Source organism: Dioscorea cayenensis, chromosome 5 (genome assembly GCF_009730915.1).
Source record: "Dioscorea cayenensis subsp. rotundata cultivar TDr96_F1 chromosome 5, TDr96_F1_v2_PseudoChromosome.rev07_lg8_w22 25.fasta, whole genome shotgun sequence".
Taxonomy (NCBI): domain Eukaryota; kingdom Viridiplantae; phylum Streptophyta; class Magnoliopsida; order Dioscoreales; family Dioscoreaceae; genus Dioscorea; species Dioscorea cayenensis.
The window spans coordinates 15399290-15407245 of NC_052475.1; the positions used below are offsets into that span (position 1 = coordinate 15399290).

Below are 7956 nucleotides of genomic sequence, written 5' to 3' on the forward strand. Positions count from 1 at the left end.
TCCTTTACTCATGCTCTCTTACTTGTTGATTTTACTTTTGATAATTGAATCATTGTCAAACTTATCACTATTGATTTTTCACATAGCTAAAAGCGGATTAAGTGTTTTTATTCCCTACCTTCTGCGGATTCGATACCCGCTCATCTGGAATTATTACTTCGACAAACCCGTACACTTGCGGGATATACGCAAGGGGACCTTGTCAAGTTTTAGGTGCCATTGCCCGGGAGTAGGCGTTTAGAGATACTTTGCACTTTATTTTTCTTAGCTATTTCACCATACATTCTATTTCCTATCTTCTTATTCTATCATCGTTCTGATTTCTTTTTCTTTCTTTTTGGGTGCAGCTCCAGGTTATGACCCTAGGGAATCCCTCAATATTGGTTGAAGGAGATCTTGAGCTTGAACGTATACTTAAGAAAAAAGAGAAAGAGCCTGTGCAAGAACAGTCTAATTTAGCTGATTTGGAAATGGAAGGATCTGAAAACATGGCAGAACAGAATGAGCAACAACTAACATTATCTAATTGTGCCAGACCTTCAGTATTGGGGACACAATCGAGTATTGTGCGTCCCCCGATTACAGCTCAGAACTTTGAGTTGAAGCCGGCATTCATCCACATGTTGCTGTAATCCGCACAGTTCAACGGTTTGGCCGATGAGGATCCAAACAGTCATATAGAGAGTTTTCTCGAGGTGTGTGATATGCTGAAGATAAACGGAGTGACGGATGATGCGATCAAGTTGAGAGCCTTCCCATTTTCCCTAAAGGGGAGAGCGAAGCAATGGCTACACTCATTACCTAGAGCATCAATTACCACATGGGAGGTGATGGTAGAAGCTTTTCTGGCCCGTTATTTCCAACCCGAAAAATTAGCAAAGATTAGGAATGAGATCTCATCCTTTGTTCAGTTGGAATTGGTGTCTTTATTCGAGATATGGGAAAGGTTCAAGGAGCTCCTGAGAAAGTGCCCGCAACACAGATTCCCAGAGTGGATGATTGTTTAGACCTTTTATAATGGTTTGAACCCGAGTACAAGGCAACTCTTGGATGCGGCAGAAGGAGGTACCTTAGGTAGCAAGACCCCCAATGAGGCCCATCAGTTAATTGAAGAAATGGGGTTAAACAGCTACCAATGGAATGCCAAGGAGAAGAAAAAAGTGGCCGGTCTCCATGAAATAGATGCGGTAACTTCATTGGCGGCTCAAGTGGAAAATTTTAGTAAGAAGTTAGATCTTCTAACTTCAAATAGAGTGGCGGCCGTGACTAATTGCACCGGGTGTGGTGGAGGACATGCTCCCTCCGATTGCCCGATCTCTATCGGTGATGTTTCTTTGGTAGAGAACGTTGATTTTGTAGGTAATGGCATGAGACCTCAAGGAAACCCATATAGCAATACCTACAATTCAGGTTGGAAGAATCATCCCAATTTCTCATGGAGTAATCAGGGTTCACAAAAGGCCATTGGGCCACCGGGTTTCCAACAACAAAAAGAACAAGCCCCTCAGGTGGAAAATAGAGTCTCAGGTTTGGAAACCCGAATGACTGACTTAGAGAAGCACTTGGCTAGATTTGTGCAATCTGCAAATACAAGGTTTGAATCAGTCGAGGCTACACTTCACAACCACACCGCTTCTTTGCATAACCTTGAAAATCAGGTGGGGAAAATTGCGAATTCTCTCTCTGAAAGGCCACATGGAAGCTTGCCGAACAATACAGAGACCAACCCTAGAGAGCATGCGAAGGCGATCACTTTGAGAAGTGGTCGTGAGGTTGAAGGTAGGCTTCCGAGTGAGATGCCAAAAGAACATGCACCCGAGGTTATAGAGGTAAAAGAGGGGACGAGCAAAGAGAAAGAGGTGGCACCCCCACCTTTCAAGCCAAGAATCCCCTATCCCTCTAGATTGAAAAATGACCAAGGGGATGAACAGTACAAGAAGTTCCTGAGTTTGTTCAAGCAGCTCCACATCAATATTCCTTTTGTTGAGGCATTAGCCCAAATGCCTACGTATGAGAAGTTCTTGAAAGACTTGTTGACTAACAAGAGGAAGTTTTACGAAAGTGCTTAAGTGATTTTAGATTCTTCATGCTCGGCGGTATTGCAAAAGAACATGATGAACAAGAAGAAAGACCCGGGAAGCTTCATCATTCCGTGTAATATTGGCAATTTAGGTGGGGAAATGGCATTAGCGGACTCAGGGGCTAGTATCAAAGTCATGCCATATAATTTCTTTCAAAAGCTAGGCTTGGGCGAGCCTAGGCCTACTCGGATAACTTTGCAACTAGTGGACCGAACAGTGCGACATCCGAGAGGCATCATTGTAGACGTGCTTGTTAAGGTGGACAAGTACATTTTTCTGGTTGACTTTGTAGTGCTAGATGTCGATGAGGATGCAGATGTACCCTTGATACTTGGGAGACCGTTCTTGCAGACTTCCAAAGCATTGATTGACATGGACGGTGGAGAGCTCACATTGAGAGTTGGAGATGACAAGCTCACATACCGCCTTGCTGAAGCTATGTGGCATTCACTTGATTTTGATAACACTTTATACTTTCTAGACACTACTGATGAGATTGTTGATGAATACATGCAGGAAATGTTCAATCCGGATCCGTATGAAGGTTTGTTCGACCAAGAGGAGTGACATGAAGATGTAATGATGCTTAGATCGATGGTAGAAGTACCATCTACCCAGGGGATCTTGAAAAAGGTGCTCTGGAAAATGAAGAGGGCTAGGAGACGCCACCGGAAATACTCCAAGGCTGTTGGAGACGTCCGTGAACGAAAGGAGTTGGATGAACCATTGCTAGGTGGTCCCAAGCCCGATAATACACCCTCTACTTTGAATAGATTGTGCTCATCATGCTTTCAAGTCATGGGTAAGATATGAACCCCCGTGAGGTAAGACAAGGCACGTCAAGCTTAGTGATGTTAAACAAGCACTTCTTGGGAGGCAACCCAAGTGTTTTCTGTTTCTAATATTCTAGTTTAGTTTGTTTGAATGAATAAATTATTAAGTGTTGGTGTCTTGACTTTTACATGCTTGTGCTGAGATTTTCTTGTAGGCTTTTAGTATTCATCATGTGTTTTCAATTGGAATTGGCGAATTTATGTCGCTTGAGCTCTATTTCATGTTTTTCACTAGTGAAATTTGCATAATAGGGCAGGCTCTGAGTGTGTAAACTTGTTCAGAGATTTTTCTGTAGAGCCTGCAGATTTTTTCTAAGGCATCCAGAAAAACACACGGGCGTGTGGAATTTCTGCACACCAGTGGATTTGCACTACGAGCTCATCTAGAGAAGGCACAGGGGCGTACGGCTGCCCCTGTGAATGACCATGTGACTATCACATGCCCGTGGTTAATTTCCGCATGGGCGTGTGAATTCCTGCAGAGTTGGGCGGATTATCCCTAGAGCACACAGGGGCGTGGACTCACCCCTGTGGGTGACCTTGTGAAAATCGCACGAGCGTGGGTAATTTCCACACGCCCATGCGAAACCCTGCAGAGGAGTTCTCTCCATCCTGAGAAGGCACAGGGGCGTGTTGCTGCCCTTGTGAGTTGGGCATGTGAATGTCCACGCCCGTACCGAATTTCTGCACGGGTGTGTAGAACACTTGGCATTTTCCTTGGATGTCCAGGGAAGCCATAGGGGTGTGCGACTGCCCCTGTGGGTCGGGCGCACGAGCGTGGGTATTTTCCGCACGCCCGTGCGAGAGCAGTCAGAGTCGAAGGAGTGTTTTCCAGAGAGCGCACAGGGGCATGTGAGCGCCCCTGTGGCTCTCTTGTAATGGGGCGCACGGGCGTGGGCAATTTCCACACGCCCGTGTGAATGCACAGAATTGAAAGAGACGCGATTTTTTCCTTAAAAACCTTGTGAACCATCTCATTCCTCATCTCCAGTCGCCTAAAAACTACTTCTGACCATCTTCTCGACAGATCACCGTTGTTTTGGAGGATTTTTCGTCTCATATCGTGCCGATTTTCAGAGTTTTCGCATTTATTTTATCGGTAACCTTTTTTCTTTGCCAACTCTTGTTTTTCGTGGATTAAATGTCTCCACCTTGATGCGTCTTTACCTTCTTTGTTCTTATTTTTCGCATTTTATTTTCTGCATTTTATTTTGGATTGGTATACTCAGAAAGGATTTTTCTTCTGAGTTTATTTTCATTTTGTGGTCTCGAGTTGTATTCATTGCTCTATCTTTTGTATACTCGAGTTGTTTTTATTTTATTGAGCTTTACTGACCCCCCCTGGTGTATGCGTGCAGATGGTCTTGTCTTCTTGGGAATAGAGACTTAGTCAAGGGCACGGCCAAGGTACTGAGGTACTTGGCCATGTAAGCTTCACAACCCGTTGGAACCCTACTCCCAACGAACTAGCTTCATCAAACGTCACACTAGGAGTCAGGGGAGTATTGTTTTGATTGCTTCTCCCACATTTGCTTTTGAATGATTTATATTTTGAGTGAGCTTGAATGTGTACATTGGGGACAATGTACAACTTAACTATGGGGGGGAGTTTCATAGTGCACACATCTTTTCTATTGTTCTTGATTGATATATGCTCACATAGCCAATGGCGGTTCACCTTAGTTGCAATGATTGTATTCTTGAGTTTAGGAGAATTTCTAACATTGAATGTTTTCATGCTCTAGTTCTTGCTTGAATTTTTAGGAATTTTTTGCCCGATTTATACTTAGTGAACTACTCACTCTTTGAACTCTATTGGAAACTCATGTTCAATGTTAAAAAGACTAGTTAGGTTTATTTTCTTGTGCTAAAAAAAAAATGGAAAACGAAAAGAAAGAACAAAATAGTTTTATTATTTATTTGTGCTTGTTGGGTGGAAAAAGCTACCACTAATGTAGTATGAAGCTACTCTCATAAGTCGGATACTAGCTATGCCCTAATGAGAGAAAGAGCTATCTCATAGGATGTGTGAAAGCTACCACTCCGGTATAAAGAGCTACCACCTCGAAAGTGTGAAAGCCACCTTAGCGGCCGCTTTGGAAAGGGCTACCTTAGAGGATGTGTGAAGCTACTACCATCTTTGAAATTGTTGTCACTTTTGTAGATAAATAAGTCCCTTGTACTTAGAACTTTGAGGAGTATACCTTGGGTTGTTTTTGAGTGAGTTCACACACGTACACGATTTCGGGTTTTGTTTCCTTTTTGATTCAAGTTTTTAGCAAGAGCATTGATTTTTCGTATTTAGTGTTGGAATTTCCCTTACTTGTACAATGCTCTCTTTGTATACTTTGGTGAACCAAAGGCCAAGCACTTCCAATATCTTCTTCATTGATGCATATAACGTTTTTAATTTTTGCTTGAGGACAAGCAAAAGCTTAAGTGTGGGGGAGTTTGATAAGTGCTTGTGCGATACGAATGCGAAGCATTCATTCCTTATGTTGAACATTACTTTTCTCGGGCTTTTACACTAATATGTGTGTTTTTTATGTTACTCTTATACAGGTAGGGTTGTGAGGCCGAGTATGAAGGAAATAGGCCAATGTGGATCACAATGCACCGATTTTGGAGGAAATCATGCTAAGGTTCAAACGCGAAGACATATGTCGGGTATGAGATGCTAGAGTGTATGCAAACCTCCTCGTATTCTAGTTGGCACATCCATTTGGAGGGGCACAAGGGCAATCACACTCGAGCATTCTGACTTATGCACATATAACAAGAGCTCCACCAACTTGTCTATTATTGAAGAAGAAAGTGATCCATGACGTGAACGTGTGCCCGTTTGCGTTACCCGATGAAAGTATGGAATTGGAAAGTTATTCAGGTCGAATACTATAGCAGAGCACTTCAGCAACGTCATAGTATATACTGTAGAAGCACTGTTCACAGTCGGCCGAGAAACCAGAGAAATAGAGAATCCACATGGGCATGTGGAAATGATCCACGCCCGTGTGGAAATTCCGTATGGGCGCATGGAGCATCCACGCCCGTGTAGTCGCCCGATTCCATCCCTATTTAAAGCCGATTCAGCCCCAATTTTGGTATTCTTTTCTCCATCTTTTCCCCAACTTGAGAGAGGGCTTCGGCTAGGGTTTTGAGGGGTATTGGCTAGGTTTTTGGAGAGGTTCTATGGCTCCGACATCGCGCGTCATTTGGAAGAAGGTTATTGGGAGAGCTTTCGTCGGCACCGATCCGGCTAGGTGTATCCTAGGCCAGACAAAGGATCCTTTGCGATGAGTAGAGGACTCTCCACAAGACCATCGACACGACCATCGAGGGGGTTTCTTTATATATTCATTGCTTTTACATTCTATTTCTTTGATTGAACTTAGCTCCATAGAGAGCTAAACCCCTAATGGATACTCGGGTATTGTGAACCCTTGGATGTATTTGTTTCTTTGAACCTCTTTATTATATTTTCAATAAATTGATGTTTATTATGAGTTCCAACCTTGAATGCTTGATTGTATGAACGTTTCCCCTAAAGTGACACTAGGGTTGAGAGTTCTTGTTGGTAACCTTGTGAGTGAGTGACACACCACGAGCGTTAGACAAAGCTAGGTTGGAGAGGGTTGAGAGGATGAGTCGAGAGGTACAGGAGGCGTGATAGATTCTACCTCCGTTCCTCGAGTTCTTTGCGGTCATAATAGAGTGAATGGTCTAAGGGATGAACTTCCGCTGGGGCTTAGTTGTGCGTGTAACGGAGTGAAGCGTTGAGGTGATCTTAGTATCTAGGGCTTAATTGTGGTGAGGGACCTTCCACTTGGACCAAAGGGTTAGGTCTATATTAAGGAAGAGATTTATCACTTGGAATCCCTAGAACTCATTGCATCTCTATACGAGTGCGAGGTGTTAAGATTGTTCGATTTCTCCTCCGGGACATGTATAGAGTTAGGCATAGTTGACCTTAGATTTGGGACTATGTAATTAAGGATTTCCATGACTCACAATTGCATTAATTAGGAAACATAATAGATGGTTCTTGCACTTGAAACAATTATCCTAGCCGGAGCATTATCCGGGTACCCCATCTCTATCAATTGCTTTACCCCCTTCTTTACTTTTGCTCTCTTTCTTGTTGCTTTTATTGTTGAGAATTGAATCATTATCACACCCCTTATCACTGATCTTTCACATAGCTAAGAATCGAATTAAGTGTTTTTACTCCCTACTCCCTGTGGATTTGACCCCGCTCACCCGGGATTATTACTTCGACAAACCCGTGCACTTGTGGGATATACGCAAGGGGACCTTGTCACCACCCGAGCCAATACACATGGATTTCTCAAATCCTGAGCATCAGACTCGATTTGATAAACTTTCAGCACTTCGTTTTGGTCAGACTCGTTTTGTGGATTTGCAAGTGCTAAGAGATATTCAGCGGGGTGACGAGCTAGCTGATGAGATTGATGAGATGCTAGTAGTAGGAAGCTGGAGGAGACTACTGACGATCAGTGAGCCAGCTTACCGCGTATGGACGCTTGAGGTTTTAGCATCTTTTGAGTTTCATCTGATGCATGGAAGATTTGACACTACGGAGGTTATACAGTTTCGGGCATTCAGACACCCATTTTCCATGAGTGTCACTGAGGTTTCGATTCGGATGGGCCTGTACGATGTCATGTATATAGGTACAGTGCAGTATGGACAGTTACCTGCGGATTTTCTAGTATCAGTGACTCCACATCATGTGTATAGGATTCTGTGTGGCCATGGGGAGTATGAACCGGGGATGTTGAAGGCCACTAGCTTATCCCAGTTGAGCTACAGGTATTTGCACGCGGTTATCAGCAGGTCTGTGTCAGGTCGAGCTGATAACACAGCTGCTCTAACCAGGCAGGATTTGCTATTTTTATACTCCATGTGCCGTAATGTGCCAATTCACTTGGGGTGCATATTAACGGATATTCTGATGTACCAGGGTCAGTCTTCGAGAGTGGGTTTATTATTTGCTGGCCCTTACATCACCAGGCTCATCTTGA

At 43.6% G+C, this 7956-nt stretch overlaps 1 non-coding gene across 1 annotated transcript; it reads right to left on the reverse strand.

Annotated features, from left to right (window-relative positions):
* Window positions 1–878: 878 nt before the first annotated feature.
* LOC120262608 lies at window positions 879–985 on the reverse strand. Its single transcript, XR_005536872.1, has one exon. It is a non-coding gene; the product is annotated as a small nucleolar RNA R71 (small nucleolar RNA).
* Between the last annotated feature and the right edge of the window lie 6971 nt (window positions 986–7956).